This window comes from Lynx rufus, unplaced genomic scaffold, assembly GCF_022079265.1.
Source record: "Lynx rufus isolate CCGP_SWC_20201006 ecotype Redwood Valley unplaced genomic scaffold, mLynRuf1.p SCAF_4, whole genome shotgun sequence".
NCBI lineage: Eukaryota > Metazoa > Chordata > Mammalia > Carnivora > Felidae > Lynx > Lynx rufus.
In genome coordinates this window covers 53353475-53375077 of record NW_025814856.1, presented here as the reverse complement: position 1 = coordinate 53375077, position 21603 = coordinate 53353475, and the positions used below count along the sequence as shown (strand labels likewise).

The following is a 21603-nucleotide window of genomic DNA, read 5'->3' as shown; positions in this document are numbered from 1 at the left end:
GGTGTTTTGATACTTAGTTGTCCTGCCCAGTATTTCAGTTTCTATCCAAGAATCAAAAAGCTATTTACTGAAGTCTGCATTTTTATGTAACCCATGTAAACAAATACTGTAAATCTCTAACTCAGGGTAAAGGACGACCAATGCCAATCTGCAAGCTTGAAGGTTGGTAAAGAAAGGGATAAAAAGACATCTTCAGATCATTGGATCACTGAAGGTGAAGTTGGCTAACAATGAAATGTCAACTCTGGCTTAATTCTTCATCAGAAAGATGAGAAGAATCAGTGACTCTCAAAATAGCACTAAGTAAAATTCACAATATTCTAGAAAGTAGTATAAAGTATATAAAAACGTGTATTTGCAAAAATATTTTCTCATTTAAGAACACTAACCAGAGATGTCTCTGTTGATTCTGGCATGGCTGTAATGTCTCCACCATACCAAGCATTAAAGCTACAAACTGGCTTGCTGTTTGAGTGGTTTGAAAAAAGTATATTCTGTATCACTGAACTGCTGTAAATTTAAATCCATTTCCTGTAGTTCTCAGCTTCTTTTGGCAGAATACTTCTAAAGTAGCATGTAATAAACTATATTGTCATACTTCAGGGTTTTTATAACTCCATCTACTGGGGGTTGAGGAGGTAATAAGAACCCATAAGGAAGTAAATGTATCATGGTGACATTTTATAACATTTAGCTGGCCTGGGGACAACTGAAATCATGTGTTTAAGATGGGAAGCATTACTAAATTTGGGATGACTTCTTGTGGCATTATTTTTCCTTACACAAACATCACTACATTTGTTCAGAAATAGATTTGTTTTTTTTTTTAAATCACTCTTCCTTCACAGTATAAATTATAAATTTTAAATTAATAAAAGACAGGAAACTAGGATACTAATTAATTTTTAAGTTACGACAAAAGATAATTTTGAAAAATCCTGAGATTTCCATTAACTAATCAATTCCCCTAGTTTTTGTTTTTTTTGTTTTTTCTTTGTTGTTTTTTTTTTGTTTTTGTTGTTGTTGTTGTTTTTGTTTTATAAGAAATCAGCCTAGTAGCCAAATGAAAAACAATTAAAATGATACAAAAACAAGGCAGGTACATGACTGTCTTAACGTAATTAACATGTTTCTGAATTGTCATGGGGAGACTGACAAGAACCATCAAAGCAGAGAAAAAACATGGAGAGAGTACTATATGAACCCTCTACTGGTGACATTTTATTTTGTAATTGACTTTTCATTCATTTAATAAGTATTTATTGAGTTGTTACTGTGTAGCTGACATTATGCTCTATGCTAAGGACACGCCAGAGAACAGGATATAGTCCTTGACTTCGAGAGTTTACAGTTAGCAATACAGTCAGACATTTTAATAATTTTTAATAAAGGGGAAAGGAATATACCTAAAAATTTTGATTTGTGAACTTAAAATTCAAGTCTCCTTTGAGCTCTAATTTTAGTTATCCCTGCTTGCAAATTCTTTTGATATATAAAGCTATATGACTGCCATATCTGTGAACAGACCAAAGTTGACCCATTCTACTCACTTAGAAAATTAAGTATTAGAAGGGTCTTTAAAGATCAATTTGTCTAACCTAATTTGTCTAACATATGGGGAAACTGAGTCTAGAAGAGGGAAAGAGATTTGATTAAGGTCACTTGGCTGCCATGTCTTTATTTTAATGAGTTTTTCTTCCAAGTAAGATATAACTTCAGGAATATCTTTATAACTAGTCCTTTTAATTTATGCTTACCTGACACCTTTCTTCTTCACCCTACCTCTTATCTCCACTGGGAGAGTGGATCACATTAACCTCATTATCCTTTCTTACGAACTTAGTGGAAGCAGTCTTTTCTCCCCACAGGGTCTGTTTCTTTTCAATGGCCTTCCTGAGACCTCACCCCTATACTATTTCCTCTTCTCCACTGATGTGCTCTCTCCTGAGTTTACTTGACTTAGCTGCTCCAGTAGAATTGTCCTATTTGTTGCCAAAATTCTCAGTGGTCTAAAATCATTCCCTATTCACATACCACCTATTACTTGCTGAAACACTCTTATCGTTGGACATACATTCTAATCTTAAATGACAGTCTCCTTATAACTGTTAACGGCATTATTTCTTTCTTCATTCATCATTGATCTTATGCTGTCATTTTTATATTTTATTTCAGTAAAAAAAATACATGAGCTTGGGAGGCAGAAAGATCTCTGTTTCAATTCAGATTCCACCTCCCACTGGCAGTGTACTCTCAGGCAAGTTACTGAACCACGCTAAACTTTACTTTATTCACCTGTAAAATAGGGATAATCATAATTCCCGTTTTACAGGGTTTTGTGAGGACTAAATAAAATTATATATGTAGTTATTACCACAATGCCAGGTAACTAGAGATACTATTTTCTTTCCCTTTTCCTAAAACCCTCTTCATTTGGCATCGATGATACCTCTCCTTCCTCTCTCTCATCTTCCTCTTCAAAACTTCACCTGTGTGTTTTTTTTTTTTTTTTTTGAAGACCTCAGCTTCACTCTGTGCCAATGACACGCCAATCAGCAGGCTAATTCCGCCCTTTGAAATGAGGCTCATCCTGTATTCACATCTCTCTAGGAGGGATATTTCTTCTTAGATATTCCACCTTTCACTTCAAATTCAACAAGTCTAAAAGCAAGCTCATCTTCCTCCCCCCAAAATGTCCCTCCTCTCTATTTCTTTGAATATCTCACCTCTCTATATCAGCCAAAAGTTCATCTTTGACCCTTTTTTCTTTCATCCTCTTCATTTCTTAGTCACCAAATCTTCTAAGTTATCAAGATATCTCTCTCTGTCCCTTCCACAGAGAGCTTTTGTCTTTCCTCTTCCCCATCCCCACATCTTCAAGTTCCCAATGCTTCCTAGACAAAGTCCAGGTTCCTCAGTCCAGTGTTTGTTCCCTGCCAAACCCAGCTCTTTTCCTCTGTATGTGAACTTCCCACTGACTCTCAAGTGCAACATGCCCACCAATTATCTTCAACTTCCTACCCCATGATGCCTATGTTTACAATTTCCAGCTTCTTCCTTCTTATGTATCCATATCCTTTCTTCCAAGTGGCAAGCGTCTAATGAAACTACTCACCACTCCAGCTCTGCAAGTGTGTTTTCTGCCACAAATTTTTACTACATGTTTTTCCTCAGTCACACACTGCCCAGCTCTGTTATTTAATTCTCTCATGTGATATGTGTAGGTCCTGTCTTTGACATAAGACTGTGAGCAAGGACTATCTCATCTCTGTTTTGTCTAGAAGAGTGCTGGATATACTAAACTGGTTCAATAAATACTTGTTTAGTGAATAATACACATAAACTGGTTACCAAAAAAAAAAAAAAAAAAAGATGTCAGCACAAGTAACCATCTTAGGCCTTTACCTGGCTTAGAAGTCCTGCTTCAAATGCAATAGAAAATTGAAAGACCATAACTAGTCTGTGAAATAAACGTTCTTCATTCCTGAATTTTACAGGTAAAAAGTAGTTGATTAGGTACTTATGTGGTTTTATGGATTCACTTTCATTATTTGCAAAAAGAAAAAGCTTATGTAAAGGTTAAATCTATAAAATTATAAATACATATAGTATCATGGAAATTCTTTTTTTAAAATTTTTTTTAATGTTTGTTTATTTTTGAGACAGAGAAACAGAGCATGAATGGGGGAGGGTCAGAGAGAGGGACACACAGAATCTGAAGCAGGCTCCAGGCTCTGAGCTGTTAGCACAGAGCCTGATGCGGGGCTCGAATTCACAGACCGTGATATCATGACCTGAGCCGAAGTCGGACGCTTAACTGACTGAGCCACCCAGGCACCCCTGGAAATTCTTTTCTTAAAATAAGTAAATTCTGTACATGCTTTGCATCTCTAGCTGGTAAATTTTAAAATGATATTTAGGCAAGGCTGCGTATAATACTATGTTTAGTTAGTAGAAATAAAAGTATATCTAAATCATTAACTTCAATTACATTATTTTAATACTGGCACAATATTTGCTAGGAATTGTGTTAAGAGCTAAGCATACCCAGAGAATAGTCTCTGCTCTTGAGAAGCTCCCTAATATTGACTACAAAATCAGTAATAGTCTGATATAATGATTGGTATATTCTAGTTATGAACCAAATGCTGTGAGAGGAACACTGAGCAGTCTGGCGAGGCTGCACCATAATACCTGTGGTAGCAAATTGGAGGGGACAGCCTGAAGGGGTAGGCTGAGGCTGACCACAAAGTTTCTAATGCTCCCTGAAAGGAAGGTAAAATGTAAACACACAGCATTTTAGAAAGATAACTGTCAACTTGGAGGATGAAATGGAAACAGTAAACTGTTGAGTCAGATAACTTGCAATTTTCAGGTAAGGAAAATTTGAACTAAATCAACATCAGAGAAATTAAAAAGGTTGGAAAAACAAATGTAGAGTAGCAGCAATCAGTAGATTCATATATAGAAAGTTTGGCACTGGGGAGTAAAGTGTACAAAAAATGTATTCTTAGACTCTTACTTGTTGTTGCTATTACTTTTATTTCAAAGTCTGATGGATAAAAATAGTCTATATACTGAGAACACAACTTGGCAGCATTTTTTATAACCATGTTTCACGGAAGGTGAAAGTCAAGTCACTCCAACACATTCCAGCTACCACCCCATCCCAGGTCAGTTACTCTTTAAAAGGATGTGAACGTAAAGGAAGTTAGTCTACTTTGTCAGACACAGAGGCACTGCATTTTTAGAAGTGTGACTGCTTCTAGTAAGCACTTTTTCTGGTAAAATGTGATAGGGTACATATCTGTTACATGTCACTCTTTTCATATGGGTGCTTAAAACAAAATAAAAAAAAAACTAAGTAATACAATAAAGGGGCTTAACGCCTTTCTTGAACAAAGATATTTTAATTTTTTTTTTTCAACGTTTATTTATTTTTGGGACAGAGAGAGACAGAGCATGAACGGGGAAGGGGCAGAGAGAGAGGGAGACACAGAATCGGAAGCAGGCTCCAGGCTCTGAGCCATCAGCCCAGAGCCCGACGCGGGGCTCGAACTCACAGACTGCGAGATCGTGACCTGGCTGAAGTCAGACGCTTAACCGACTGCGCCACCCAGGCGCCCCGAACAAAGATATTTTAAAGACATACTGAATAGTTACAGAGATTCTTTGAAATCCTATCATACAGATAAGCATTTAAGCAAATTATTTTGTAATTTCTTATTATGTGCCAATATATTATTATGGGGTCTAAAATTAAAATAACTAAATGCAGAAATATGTCAATAATTTCAACAAATGGCTCTTGCTACTGAATGGACCCCAGCAGGTAGGGCAACCAGGTATGTTCCTATGAATCCTTAAATTGCTGAAAACACATAATCAGAATTAAGGAAAGAAATAGCAGGTCAAAAGGCAAAAACTGCATTCTGTTCCACTTTAATTGGTAATAAGAAAGTACAGAGGGGCGCCTGGGTGGCGCAGTCGGTTAAGCGTCCGACTTCAGCCAGGTCACGATCTCGCGGTCCATGAGTTCGAGCCCCGCGTCAGGCTCTAGGCTGATGGCTCAGAGCCTGGAGCCTGTTTCCGATTCTGTGTCTCCCTCTCTCTCTGCCCCTCCCCCGTTCATGCTCTGTCTCTCTCTGTCCCAAAAATAAATAAACGTTGAAAAAAAAAATTAAAAAAAAAAAAAAAAAAGAAAGTACAGAATAGGGGTGCCTGGGTGGCTCAATGGGCCAAGCATCTTACTCTTGATTTAAGCTAAAGTCATGATCTCACAGTCACGAGATGGAGCCCTGTATCCAGTGTGGAGCCTGTTAAGATTCTCTCTCTCCCTATGCCCCTTCCCTGTTTATACTCTCATGCTCTCTCTCAAAAAAAAAAAAAAAAAAGTACAGATTAAGCAATAAGGATATGCATTTCTGTAAAGCAACAAATAAAAACATTTTCAAGACACATTTCCAACAATGAATCCTCAAAAAAAAATTACTATGTACTAGGAAACAATCATCCTGATGGCAAAATGTAACACTTGCACAGTATTACAGTATAATGGAATGGCTTCCACTTAAATCCCACCCTTTTAAAAAATGACTTGGATTTGGCCAGTGAATGGAGCACTGATCAGGGTGTTCTGGTGACTTTTACCTTGAGTAGGATGGAATAAACCACTTGTCCTCTGTCCACTTTGATTTCATTTGGAGAAGATAAAAATTTAAGGCAAAAATTCTAATAATACCTTAAAGCTATATATTACTGTAAGAATTTCCTAAGCCCTTTATATATTTGATCTTATTCGATCCTCACAATAAACATCTCCCACTTAACAGATAAAGGAATTGCGATCTCAAGTTTTAAGAAAGTGCTAATTAACAGAAGAGGAAATATTACAACCCAGGTGTCCTCAACTCCCAAAACAGCAATGTTCTCTCGAATGACATAGTTAGCGTTCTTCTAAAGCATAGCTGGAGGTCAGTGTTGGTAAAAAGTTGATGATTAAATATGTCTATAGTAAAGAGACTGGCTAGCTCAGTAGGAAGAGCATATGGCTGTTGATCTCTGGGTCATAAGTTCAAGCCCCACATTGGGTCAAATACTTAAAAATCTTCAAAAAATAATACAAATAAAAATAAACATCTACGTGTAGTAGGAAAAATCGTCTTCATTGTTTGTATGTAATTATTATAATACTTTCTGAATGGTACACCTTATAATTCCAATGAAACCAGCAAAAAATATTTCATGGTTTAATAGTCATGCTAGATTTCTCTTCATATTCAAAATAGGTTGCTAAAAGAATTAGTTCTTGTCAATTATATTTATACGTCAGTGGTTACTTCTGGACACAAAAAAGTGCTCTCATCTGGAAGAAGTTCAACAGCACATTGTTAATACTCTACTCCTACAAAATAATTTTAAAGCTCCATGGGAATTTAGATTTGCACAAGTTATTAGGATGTGACCTTTCCCTTAGATTTCTTATTTTAGGATTGACTTAACATGGTATTTCCCCAGTGGGAGCTGTTGTACTTCCTTCGCAGATAAGAAAAATAGCAATCACAAATTATAGTGAGTAAACTTAGGAAAACATATATTTCTGTGATGCAGATGAAACCAAAATCATAAAAGTAGAGCCTGCACTACATATTCCTTGAGTTTGAGAGGAAAGCCATGTGGCTTGCTAACAAAAGAAAACAAAAGTCATGCCATTTTGGTATTTCCCTGAAATTTATACTTAATTGTTTTTTGTCCCAGCTACCAAGTCTTATGACTTTTAAAGATTATTAAAGATGTTTACGTCACTAAATTTCCTACGTCCTGTCTACTGAGAGTATAAAAGGTTAAAAATATCAAACTTTTAGTAATTTAAATGATTTCAGATCACAGGATCTGGACTGAAGGACAAGGAGTTCATCAGTACAAAGAAAAAATTGAATAAAATGAGAGAGATCACAGTTACTTCATGTTCCACAGAATAATAGTGGCTTCCAATGATTGACCTCTTACTGTATGACACTGTGGTAGAATTGAGACACATGATTTGTAACATGGGAGTTATTCAAAGTAGCCAAAGAATCAAGCATGCTATAGCTAGGACTCTCCAGCTCCTTATTGGTATTTTTTTTAAAGGCAAACAAAACTGTGGAAGGGGAGATGATGAAGACATGTACAGTTTTCCTAATTAGGTGCCCAAATCCATTTTATATAGTGCTAGTTGATGAAAAAATTAAAATTAAGAAATTACAAAAAGACTAAAATATTTTTCTCTTCCAAGAATGAAAGCATAGGATATAAGTGAAAATTAAGGAACTGTCAAAAGTAATTTTTTATATCCTCTCTTATCAGATATATTTGTACAGCAAGTTTTTTAAAAATTACTTAAGAACACTGCTTCATTTATTATTCAAGAATCTCAAATAATCAAATCTACCATGTGTTCTGCAGTCTAACAAACTCTTAATTCAGAGTCTCTATATCACGAACTTTTTCTTTCAGGCTTAATTTTTAGGAATTAACCCTCAACATTTTACAGCTGCGACTAACATTTTTAAATAAAGATAGTAGCCACGGTGGTTGACACACATTTTTTTCAGAAAATACTATGTAGCTTAGATAAAGTTAGGTTTCAAAACATTGTTTTCGAATGGAAAGAGAATACAGAAATCATTTACCACAAGTCCTTAATTGTGTAGACTTTGGGGGTCAGGGATAGCAATGTATTTATCAAATACTACATACACATATCAAAATATGTGTGTATATTAAGAACTAGAAGGCAACTTGTAGAATAGTTTGAATAACAATTTGAGATTACAGATAATTTTCTTCTTTAAATGATCCGTACTGTTATTACATTGCTTATTTGATATTAAAAAAAACAATATACTGCATTGTAATTAAAAACTACAATCTCTGTTTCAGGTCATTAACTCTATCACTTAAACCCTCAAATTAAAGTTTAGAATGAAAAGCAAAGACAATCACCCCTAATCTTTTTCCTGTTCGTTGGAATACATTTTAACCATGTAATTTTGTACCTTAAAATTTTCTCTGTGTCTTTATTCTGAAGTAACTATTCCCCTCGAATATTCAAGGCACAAATTTAGAATATTTGATTTAGATAAATCTTTTTTAAACAACTGATCTGTATCCATCTCTCCAGAAGTCCTACTTTGTAAAACCCACATTTTCAAAAGCAGTCATTCTTTTCTAACCAGCAACATGTGGACTTGAAGGACATTAAGGGACCTGCAACACAGTCTTTACATTTTATTTAAATTTGGCATAACCTCAGGAAATCATCTGCAACTCCCTGGAATTAAGTCGGTTTTTCCCTAACCAAAAACAAAACAAAACAAAACAAAAAGCACCAAAACCGCCATATTATTCTGATACCTAAACTTGGTGAAGCCCCTCACTCTCCACCCTCATTCTACTATCACACATACAAAGCCACTGCTAAATGATAATATATTTCTATGATAGAAATCATTTAAATGTATACTTTGGAGGAAATACATTTCTGTTCATATTGCTGGTAATATGTCTCCAGAGCAATTTGAAATGCCTTAAATACTAATGATGAGAGACGAATACAGTTGCTCAAACCCCTTAACATAGAAACTCCTCTTCCAGCAATGTACCCAAACAGCTATTTTTTAAAAAGTGAAATACGTGCATGAAGACATTCACTATATGTAACGATACAGAATAGTAATTGTATAATAATAAAAAAACTTGAAACTACCTCAAAACTTGCTTAGTAAGTCATGTGGTACATGTATTACTGTGTTGCCACTGACAAATCTGGAAGCCAGGTAGAAACAAAGAAAGATTTATATGATCTAACAGTAAAAGAAGCAAAAATGCCACATATACTATAATTACTAGTAAGTAAAAAATGTGAACACATTAATAAGATCTGGAAGAAACTATGCACAAATAAGAATGTCATCTTTTATTTAAAAATATTTTTTCAGTCATAAAAATGTCTTAGAAGAATTTAGTGTAAAATGAAACAAACCCAATAATCAAAATTCAAAAGCAGAAGCAATTTGTTCTAGTTCCTAATCTTATTTCTAAATGTACCACCTACCTGCCTCTTAGGTTTTAAAAGTAAACATTATCTCTGTTCCAATCCTGAAGTTCTGAATTCATACACAGCAGTATAGCTAGGCAGAGAGTTTATTTACAGAGGGCAGGACTGAACTTTGCATGTGAGCACATACAGAAGACGATAAAGATCGTTGTGTCCTATTAGTAATTTACAGAATTGTGATTTACTCCACCCAGTACACCTATAATTGAATTCCTCAGCCATAAAATCATTGGGACCAAACAAGCTCAGATATCTTTTATCTAAACCCTTTTTTCTCCCTTACCATCAGTTAACATATTTCTTATGAGGCTTTTCTTCTTTTTATAGATTCATTTGTCTTAGTTATAAATTAACCTCACAAGCAACTCTCCCTACCACCCAGCTCTGTTTCCTGTGTACCAGGATTCCTTTTACACACACAATTTATGATACAGGGGCCATTTAAACTGCCAGTTGGTAAATGATGCCCAAGGAATCATTTCTAGATTAATAATAAAATTAAAAACTCCTAAGAATAAATGCCCTCAAGCAGATATTCTCCTTACAGCTGGGCACCCTGGCAAAAAAGTAAAATGTTAACTGCTGAAAACCTGTTATTTCCTTTTGGAAAACCTGTTATTTCCTTTTGGTTTTTCAGAAAAATTGTGGTAAAATATACACAACATAAAAATTTACCATTTCAACCATTTTTAAATGTACAATTCGGTAGCACTGAGTACATTCACACTGTACTCCATCACCACCATCCATCTCTGGAACTTTTTCATCTCCCCAAACTGAAACTCTGTCCCCATTAAACACTAACTCCCATCCCTCCCTCTTCCCAGTCTCTGGCACCCACCACTCTACCTGCTGTCTCTATGAATTTGACTGCTCTAGGGACAAACATGTTTTTTTCTTGTTCCACCTGAAGTGTGTAAAATAGTGTAGTTTTCTAAATTGGTTGAACACACAAAGAGATTTTCTGGCAAAAGTAAAAGACTTCAGGGAAGAATTCCTAATATTTAGCATTTAATTTTTTATGCCCAAATGCTTGGATGTGGACCAAACACTCATATTCAGATGCCAAAGTACGTACCTGCCCCTTACCTTTTGTCTTTCAAGAGGTTGGTCTTTCAATTTTAAATGGCTTTAGGTTTTTCTAAAGTTACACTGGTTTTCTAACCAAAGTTAATCCTACTATTGATTTCCTTTAAGAATCAAAGTTCCCTTAGTACTACTTGTATTCACCGAATTCCCAGACATTTAACTTAAAAACGTGATCTTCCCTCATCTTCACCATTCCAATATAAGACTCCTAATTTTAAGTTCTTGTTCAGATGTTGCCTTGGGTAATGAAGATTGGTGGACCAATAGGTTATTAATGAGATCTAAATGCTTTCACAGTTTGGGTTTGAAAATTCAAATCAGACACTGATTGTCACCAACTAAAAACTTTGCTAAGAGATGGTTCCCGAGAAGGCAGAGCCTTGTGGAATTTTCCTACTCACAGGTCTTCCAGGGGACTGAAAGTAACTGGCTGAAGTATTAAGTGGAAATCAAACTTGTGGAGATGGGGAATGCAGTGTGTATGGACAGGATTAAGAAACACAGCTCAAGGAGGTATCCTTGATGAAAAGAAGGCCCCTGCTTCTCTCTGTTCTAAGATCTGCAAACAAACAGAAACTCACCCTATAAATCAATGAAAATCTACTAAGAATGATTATTTAGGGACTCCAGTGTGACTTTTTTTCAAAGTTTATTTATATATTTTGTGAGAGACGGAGACAGCACGAGTAGGGGAGGGGCAGAGAGAGAGAGGGAGAGAGAGAATCCTGAGCAGGCTCCATGCTGCCAGTGCAGAGCCTGATGCAGGGTTCGAACTCATGAAACTCTGAGAGCATGACTGAGCTGAAACCAAGAGCTGTATACTTAACCAACTGAGCCATCCAGGTGCCCCTCCAGTGTGACTTTTAAAGAACTTTTTATTTTGAAATAATCTGAGGCTTACAGAAAAGTGGCAAAGATAGAGAGCTCCCATGTACATTTCACCTACCTTCCCCTACTGCTAACATATTACAACCACAGTACAGTGATCTAAACTAATAAACTGGGGCACCTGGGTGGCTGAGTTGTTAAGCGCCTGACTTTGGCTTAGGTCACGATCTCATGGCTAGTCGGTTCGAGCCCCATGTTGGGTTCTGCGCTGACAGCTCAGAGCCTGGAACCCGATTCTGATTCTGTGTCTCCCTCTCTCTCTCTCTCTCTCTCCACCCTCCCTCTCTCTCTCTCCAAAATAAATAAATATTTTTAAAAAACTAATAAATTAATGTTGTCACAATACTATAAACTACTTTATTTGGACTTCATCAGTTTTCCCACTAATGTCCCTTCTCAGTTCCAGGATCCATTCCAGGACCCCACATAGCATTTAGTTGCCATGTCTTCTTCTCCAGATCTGGGTAGTTCTTCAGTCTTTCTTCTTTTAAACAACTTTGTTGAGGTATAAGTGATATAGAAAAAACTGTACATATTTAACTGCACATTTATTTGTTCAATAATTTACCTGTATCAGTATGGAATCACATATGTGTATTTTATTTGGGGAGCTATAATTCAATACTATAGCTATTTAGTTGCTCAAATTATTTCAGCTTTGGCCATCTGGAGCTGGAAAATTTTGAGCAATAAAATAAATATCTGTAGTATCATATTTTAACCCCCCAAATAAAATACATGAGTATTGGATATTGAAATTACTTTCTCCTTTGTGAGTAGGGATCATGGTTGCATGGCCTACAGGGAACCAGGCAAGATATTACTTTTTTTTAATCTCAATTTAATTATAAATATCATAGGAACCTAAAATAATATACTTGTACTGAGACTTATTTCTAAGGATCTAAGTTATTTTTCAACTTCTAGGTCACTCTTCTATCTTTGTTTTGTCTGTGACAAATACATTACTGGGTTCTCCTTCAACTGACTGGTAAATTATATAGTAGAAGGTATTCTGATAGCCAAAATAAAATCCCTCTAAGAAATTTTACAATAAAATACTATGAAGAATTTGCATGTTCTTTTAAAAAAATACTTTAAAAATACCAATTTAATAAGTAAAATAAATTTTAATATGAATTTAATGAATAAAATAATAAATTCTGCATTTACCTACCGTGGAAGGGTGACTCTTGTTTGAGAAAATGACCTTCTTGTACGCTGTGGCTTAAAGTTGATGTCTTTCAAATCTGAATAATTAAAACAAAAAAAAACACAAAACTTTTGATATACATATACTCAAAGTTTTCAGACAACCTATGCTGCCAAAATGTACAAGCACAAATAAATTTATTTTCTCTGTTGTATTTCATTCTGAATGTTTGTTTTCCCTTATTTTTATATTCTCTAGAAGTAACCAACAGACTACCAACAGACTCACTGTAAATCACACAGGGCTGGAGAATATTCTTAAAGAGACATGTATTAGATTCATTTCACCTACTTTCCTACTTTGTCACTGATCAGGAGTTAAGGTCCTTTATCTCATTCATCTTTTTTAAAAATTTTTTTAAAGTTTATTTATTTTTGAGAGAGAGAGAGAAAGAGCACACATGAGCAGGGGAGGGGCAGAGAGAGAGAGGGAGACACAGAATCTGAAGCAGGCTCCAGGCTCTGAGCTGTCAGCACAGAGCCCGACGCGGAGCTTAAACTCACAAACTGCAAGATCGTGACCAGAGCCAAAGTCGGATGCCTAACCAACTGAGCCACTCAGGCGCCCCTACTCATTCATCTTTTATGTCAAATTAATAATGACACTTACATTATTGGACAGACTTTAGAAAAACTAGATCTTAAAAGGATTAATAACCTCAAAAGACAGGTGTTTGATAAAGGTTAGAGACAGCAAAGATGCTATTTATTGAAATACAGAACTTCATTTTAGATGGCACATGGCTGTTACATGGTTACAGTAAAATTATAGGCGTGTGTCACAACCATTTAGGGACAGAAGATGCAGCACATTCCACATGGAGATTTTTAAAAGGAAAACCCAGAGAGTAGAGTATTCAAGTAAATGTGCCAAAGGTCTCAGGATTCATATCCCTGGTTCTTATGAAGGGTGCAGGGATTCTAGAATAGCTGTACATTCCATAAAGACAAAATAGCATCTAGTTCCAAAGCCTTATCATCATGGCCTTAAATGCCCCAACATCCAGACCTAATGACCTGCACAGTCTAATCGATACAGAATTCTAAATTTTTTTTAATTCTACACCTTTGTAAGCTTGCAACTTGCAAAAACTATTCTATTACTTGATACATAACATAAAAGTAGTGGATCATGAGTATAAAGTGTTATCCCATTTTGTTATTTCTAACTTGAAATATAAACTATAGCCAATGTATTTTGTTTGTTTCTCTAGCATTATTTAATACTTCTTGTTGGGAACTGAAAATTTCTTAATGTAGACTCGACATTAATAACAACTGTTTGTTTTCAGAATGGGAAATATTCTTCTACGGAAAAATCTGATTTGTTAGTGTTTCATTTCTGTATGTTTTGTTTTCTGACTGATTACTAACCTATATGAGAGCAATTTACATAAATGCTCTCTGATTTGTTAGTCAAAACCGAAGGAGTACCCACACCAAAACTATTCATTACATATAACATGTATAACACATGAGAAATAACTTTACCTATAATGGGTTACCACTTTGACATTTTTTTACACTTAATTCAACTAAAAATTCAACTGAGGCGCCTGGGTGGCTCAGACGGTTAAGGGTTTGACTTGGGCTTAGGTCACGATCTCACAGTTGGTGGGTTTAAGTCCCCTGTAGGGCTCTGTGCTGACAACTCAGAGGCTGGAACCTGCTTCAGATTCTGTGTCTCCCTCTCTCTCTCTCTCTCTCTCTCTCTCTCTCTGCCCCCCCCACTCATATTCTGTTTCTCTCTGTCTCAAAAATAAACATTAATTTTTTTTTTTACAATTCAACTAACTATATGGGGGAAAAAGGAAAGAATATTAATAAAGAAAAATTTGAAAAAATCTCCATCTGAAAAATTAAAGAATGTTGATTCCAGATTAAGGTAAATCATACTAGCAATGCTTGACACTGGTCTCAATTTCCCTTTGACATATATATGAATTCATAAAGAAGTGGACAAGAACAAAGTAAACTGCCATGTGTTCCTAGCTTGTGGCCCTAAGAGTTGGATCAAAGAGAAAATTGGGCCAGCTCCTGCAGCTTTCAGAGGCAGACAGGTTTCCATAACCTCCCCCCCGAAACCCCTCCTATAACTGAGATCAGTAATCTCCTTTCTGAACACATTCAGAATTGCATTGTACCATACACTGAAGGTGTAGTTTCCAAACAGAAACTACAGTAGGGAAGAAACAAGATCCATTTGGGGGGTAATGCATACCAAGGATCTTCCACATTCTCTACCTGGTCAGTTAATTACAGATTGGTTTATACTCATTAGATTGTAAATCCTTCTACTTATCCCTATAAACCAGAGAACTAAGACTGTGAAAACAGCAGACAAACCCCTTACATTTCAAGAGAACCCACATTCAATCGGGGCTGTTCATATCTACTCATCCAACTTTTTAGGTTCTACTAAAAATCCTCATGCAGATGTAAATAGATAATAACTGGGGCCAAAGGGCAATTTAATCAGACTAATTTGTCTGAAATGGTATAAACAGCAAAAGCTGACTTTTGAAACAACTTTCAGAAAACAAAAAAATAATTAACAATGAAAACCATCAAAAACTTATCAAAGAATTACTTCCCAAAAAGCTCTGGGACTAGATAATTTTCTGGATTATTTTTTTCTAACTTTCAAGGAAGAGATCATTTTCTTGTGACAAAGTTGAATGAATAAAAACATATACAAACTTGTGGTCAAATTACTTTTTCAAAAAGAGCGTAATATTGATATTAAAAGGGTGCCTGGGTGGCTCAGTCAGTTGAGCATCCAACTTCAGCTCAAGTCACGATCTCATGGTCTGTCTGTGGGTTCGAGCCCTGTGTCAGGCTCTGTGCTGATAGCTCAGAGCCTGGAGTGTGCTTCAGATTCTGTGTCTCCCTCTCCCTCTTCTCCTCCCCCACTTGTGTTCTATCAAAAATAAATAACCATTAAATAATTTTTTAAAGAAAAAAAAGTAGTGAAAAACAAAGAGAAAAATACCAGTCCCACTTATTAATACTGATTTAAAATTATAAATAAAATGCTAATGAGCAAATCCAATCATATACTAAAGGAACAAACCACCATAATCAGGTTGGATTTACCTCAGGTAAAGATTTACCATCAGAATATCAATTAAATAACATGTCACAGCACTAGGTCATATTTTAAAAGAAATGAGATGATTATCTCAAACAACGCAAAAAATACTCAATAAAATTCAACATCCATTCTTGACATTGTTCCTTTAGAAAACTAAGAACCTTTAATAATGGGGATATTTATCTGACTCAGACTTACAACCAGTATCATCTTATTTGTGAAATATAATGACATTTCCCAAAATGTGTTCTGTAGGTAGCCAGTTCTTTAAGACTTTCCAACAGAAAAGTTCTACCATAAAAAAATTTGCACGTGTTACTCCTTTTTTTTGGAGATTAATTTATTAATCTCCAAAAGTGCATAAGAATTGAAAAAAAAACAGTAATAATCTGCCTTAACTCCTCAAACTTATTTGAACAGGTTTCTTCACTTTCTATTATTTCACTTCTCAACCCACTTTGCTACTGACTTAAGCAAAATTTACAAGTTGTTTCCTTCTTGCTAAATTCATTAGTCTCAATTTTCAATTCTATTTATCCAAAGTTGCTCTGGTGTTTGAAACAAGTGGTTCTCCTTCAGGGAAAAATGCTCTGATTTGCAGTATTTGCCAATTTTGGTGGTATAAATACTTCCACCGTGACTGAGTTCATGCTACCAACATGACGTCACTGAGCATGGAGATGGAAAGAACAGGCAAAGTGACACATGCTATACAGCATTTCTACCATACGGATATAATGAATGTGTAATGTATAATGTATACATTATTAGGAAGGATCAACAATGTATAATGATTAGGAAGTGATGCCTGTGGTGTTTATTATGTTTGTTTTTTGTTTTTGTTTTTATTAAAATTTTTTTTTAATTATATATAGAGAGCACAAGCTGGGAAGAGGGGCAGAGGGAGAGAAAGAGAGTCCCAAGCAGGCTCTACACTCAGTACAGAGCCTGATGGGGGGCTCAATTCCATGACCCTGGGATCATGACCTGAGCCAAAATCAGAGTCAGGTGCTCAACCAACTGAGCCACCCAGGTGCCCCATACCTTTGTTGTGTTTTTTTTTAACATAACTTGTTTAAGAGCAAGTATACACCATTGTATTTTAAATAATGGTTATGGATAATAATTGGCTCACAAAAATCTTAAAATTTTAACAGCTGACTTTCACAAGCCAGTCTGAGCTGGCTCTAGCACGCTGGTGTTCTATAGTATTTGATATTTGGTCCATCCTTTATCACTGAAACTGTCTCCTTCTTTAGCTGCCTGAAGACCAGTTTCTCCTAGTTCTCATCTGGTCATATGACTACTACTAGGGTGGCTTTTCTTGGTACCTCTTCTTTCTGAGTGTTTCTATTTTATGTGTCCTGAAAGTTCCTTCTTGGCTCACCCTTTTCCATAAACACATCTGCTTGCTTATAGCTCCTCCATCTTTATCTGTAACCACAACTGTTCTCTCAAGAGTTCTAAATTTGTATTTCCAACTTTTTTTTGGACACTGCTACCTGAGATCCTTCAGGAACCTCAAACTCAACACCACCCAAACTAACAATCCATCTTCTCCCTCTAAAGAATGAAAGAAACACAACTCAACTCATAATTGGGCCACTCCTCGTTCCCTGTAAGATTAAAAGGAATTCCATTCTTTACTCAGGTATTTCAAAATTTGTTACAGAAGATTCAGTTCATAATCACAATTCACGCTTCTCATATCCCTTTTCCCTACTTCCCTTCAATTTTTTTCACACACTGCACTCTCCAAAATGTCTCCTTCACCTAAACCCCTCCTCCTCAACATTTTCTCCATTCCCAGCCCAGTAAATCCATAATCTCTCCCTCTTCCTCCCCTTTCCCAGCACTTTAAGATGCCCTCCAGCTTTTCATACCCGGTTCATTTCTACTCATTCTCCAGCAATTCCTCACAAAAACTAGGAAATGACCTTCCTTGCAAGATCAACTTTTCTAAGGGTAAAGGAACAGGGTGTTGTACTATCAAAAGAAAATTCCCTTTGGTGGACTGGGAGGAAACTGAAAGTATATGAACTTACCCAAATGACTAATTTTTATCCCATCAAACCAAATCTTTCACTACATTCCCCCTAAATGCTGGCTGATTCCATTACAGTCCATACTCAAGAAGGGCCAATTATATCCTTCCTTAGACTTTCACAACAGTCATATAAAACTTCCTATTAAATTTGCCTTTTGATCCTGAGATGACAAAAAAAGACTTTTGCGTAAGAGACTCAACAGGTAGAGGAAAATGGAAATGAACAATCTCTTAATAGTGGTTGGTTTTAAGTGATAGTGGAATTACTGAAAGTAAGTTAAAGATCTGGTGATTTACCTTGTCACAACTTACAAGAATAAGTACTTAAAGTTTCTTAGCACTTACAAGACACGCAAACTGATGCAGTCAACCAGAACAACTAAAAGTTTAGGTCTAATCCACAGTTATACCTGAATACTGGTATATTCAGTATTACCTGAATACTGGTATATTCAGTTTATATTTGTGTGGATCTAATTGTTAAGTGTGGAATGGTGGTAGTGGTAATGGTGGTGAGAGTGGGAGTGTAGACATCTCATTCTCTAGCAAATTAAATACTGCAAAATTAGGCTGTTAAAGAATACAAGACAGGGTGGCTGGGTTCAAACTATTTGGGTTCATATCCTAGTTTTATCACCTGGCAGGCTATTTTTACCTTTCTGTGCTTATTTCTTCATCTGAAAAATAGAGATAACAGTGTGTACTTTCTATGGTTGCTGGAAGAATAAAATGAGATAATGTACGCAACGCTTAAAACAGAGCCTGACACAGAATAAGTACTCAATAAACATTAATTATTACTATCAACAGCTAGATTACTCTTTTGGTGCTTGAGAACAGTCCTTTAGAAGGATAGTTTAGTGACATTTTGGCTAAGGATTTAAGCTGTGGAGTAGACTAAAGGGTAGACTGAATGGAAAGAAAGCATTCTCTAAACATGAACTCATACGGTTACATTTATAAATCAATTATAAACTAAGTTATCCTAGTGACAATATAACTCCAAAAAGTCATGATAGCTACTTAGGATTAGGAAGTAGAATGAGACTGTAGATTGGAAATAAAAAATGACAATTATTTGTTGAGCATCTGATATTTGTTAGCAGTGTTCTGGGCTCTGAGGATAAAGAATGAACAAAACAGACAAATGTTCCAGCTCTTGTGTAATTGCATATATGAAGATGTAATAAAAAAAAAAAACAACCTAGATCATGAAGGATCATATGATATATCTGATGTAACTGGCATTTGGAAAAAGAGATAAAACTAAGGTTGTTAGAGACAATTAGGAGTTACTTCAACAAGCTACTATGCTTTCCCAGGATTTACAAATCAAGGTCTATTGATCCTCTTCTCTCAATATGAAGATCAGTGATTCAAAAAATTTTTATTTTGAAAGCCATTAGAGGCGAGAAACAGAGAAAAGGGAAAGAAAAAAAAAGGAAAAAAGAGAATATAGGAAATGGCAAAAATGAGGGGGAAATAAGGAGGGTGGGAAAGAGAGGGAATTAGAAGGAAAGCTAGAGCAAGAACTGAGGGGACAGCCAGAGGACCTCAAAAACCCAGATTAGTCACAGGTAATAACTTTTTATGTTTAAGCTCAGCTATTCACTGGATATAAACATCAGAAACTGTCATCATTGGTATTTCATATATTATACAGAAATTAGAACCCACTAAATTATATAACCACACTGGTATTTTTACACTGATAACTACAGACAAATGCTACCTTCAGAAGACTACCCTGGCTTTTCTCTAAATTCTTTTTTTTTTTTTTTTTTTTTTATTTTTTTTTTTTTAAATTTTTTTTTTTTTCAACGTTTATTTATTTTTGGGACAGAGAGAGACAGAGCATGAACGGGGGAGGGGCAGAGAGAGAGGGAGACACAGAATCGGAAACAGGCTCCAGTCTCCGAGCCATCAGCCCAGAGCCTGACGCGGGGCTCGAACTCACGGACCGCGAGATCGTGACCTGGCTGAAGTCGGACGCTTAACCGACTGCGCCACCCAGGCGCCCCTCTCTAAATTCACATTTTCCCTACTTTGGTGCCTATGCTCATACTATTTTTCCATTTGAGATGCTTTGTCCACCATCACCCCACATCCAATGAACAATGCTCAATAAGTATTTATTGAGTACCTACTATATACCAGGCACTATTCTAGGCACAATTCAAAATTTTACACATATTTTAATGAAAATGGGCTATTTTAAGAAAATATTCTACTAGAACAAAAATGATTTCTTTCTTCTGCAGTTAACTTTTCTCTTCATTTGATACCATAAGCACTAAAAAAATAACATTCCTTACTTAAAAGCATTCTAGAATTTTCCCCAAAATATAGTGAGGATAACACTCCCATAGGAGTGTAAGTCCTACAGATCCTCCAAAGTGCAATTAATCTGTATTAATTCCAGCTGCTAAATGTTGACAGTACAGTTTTGAAGCTTATAATAACTATGTCAAAATGTTAAATAGCAGGGGTACCTGGGTGGCTCAGTCAGTTAAGTGTCTGACTCTTGATTTCCGCTCAGGTCACGATCTCGCAGTTCATAGGATAAAGCTCCGCCTTGGGCTCTTTGTGGACAGTGTGGAGCCTGCTTGGGATTCTCTCTCTCCTTCTCTCTCTGCCCCTCCCCCACTTGCTCTCTCTCTCAAAATAAATAAATAAACATTTTTAAAAAGCTAAGTAAGAGGTGCCTGGGTGGCTCAGTCGGTTGCTCAACTTCAGTCAGGTCAAGATCTCACAACTCGGGTTCGAGCCCCGCGTTGGGCTCTGTGTTGACGGCATGGCCTGCTTCAGATCCTGTGTCTCCCTCTCTCTCTGTCCCTCCCCCACTCACACTCTCTCAAAAAAAAAATTAAAAAAAATAAAAACAAAAATAATTAAAAAATAAATAAAAAGTTGAATAATAAAAGTAATTTGAAATTTCACCCCCATCAAAATGGAATCCCAAAGACATTCCCAAAATGGGTAGTCATGGCTGATCTTGTTCAACCCAAGCAATATATCACAGGAGGGAGAACGAATGATTTTAAGATCAGCAGCATGACTGTGATTTAGATAACTTGCTTCTGCAGATATAAACATCACTTGCATGAGGAACTTACCACAAATATTAAAGGTGGAATTAAATGATGGGTGAGAAGTCATTAGAACAGTACTTTCTTTAAAAAGAACTGTGGAACTAACTGTACAGATATGCTTAAAATTGAATGTGCATTCAAATTTAGGTAAACATAATTACAAATTCTGATGAAAATGTCTAGACACTTAGTATACACTGGTGTTCCAATACAGTCAACAGCGAAAGAAATATGTTCTATGAAATTAATATTATAGGCTAGGGAATTACTAGGGAATCACCCTATAAGTCATCCGGTTTATTTGTACTATCAAACAATACGTCTTGACATTTTGCATGAATGTCTCTACTGACATAGTATTCACTTCCTCACAACGCTTCTCCCATCATTGGACAATAGCAGTAATTAGAATCCTTACATTGAGCTGAAGCATGCCTCCCTTTCATTTCTAAAAATCCTTTGACAAAGGGCTATCTAGGATACAGGAAGCTCCATAAGTCTTGCCTACTGCTATACTCTCAGTGGCTAGCACAATGTGTGACACATAGTAAACATGCCATAAAAATGAGTACATGGCTGA

General features: G+C 36.0%; 1 protein-coding gene across 1 annotated transcript in view; it reads right to left on the bottom strand.

Moving 5' to 3' along the window:
• Positions 1–21603, bottom strand: part of PPARG (peroxisome proliferator activated receptor gamma) — a 137258-nt gene that overhangs the window by 100217 nt on the left and 15438 nt on the right. Inside the window, exon 2 of the mRNA XM_047096850.1 lies at positions 12756–12828. The gene's annotated coding sequence lies outside the window, so the exon portion shown is untranslated. The remainder of the gene's footprint in view (positions 1–12755; positions 12829–21603) is intronic.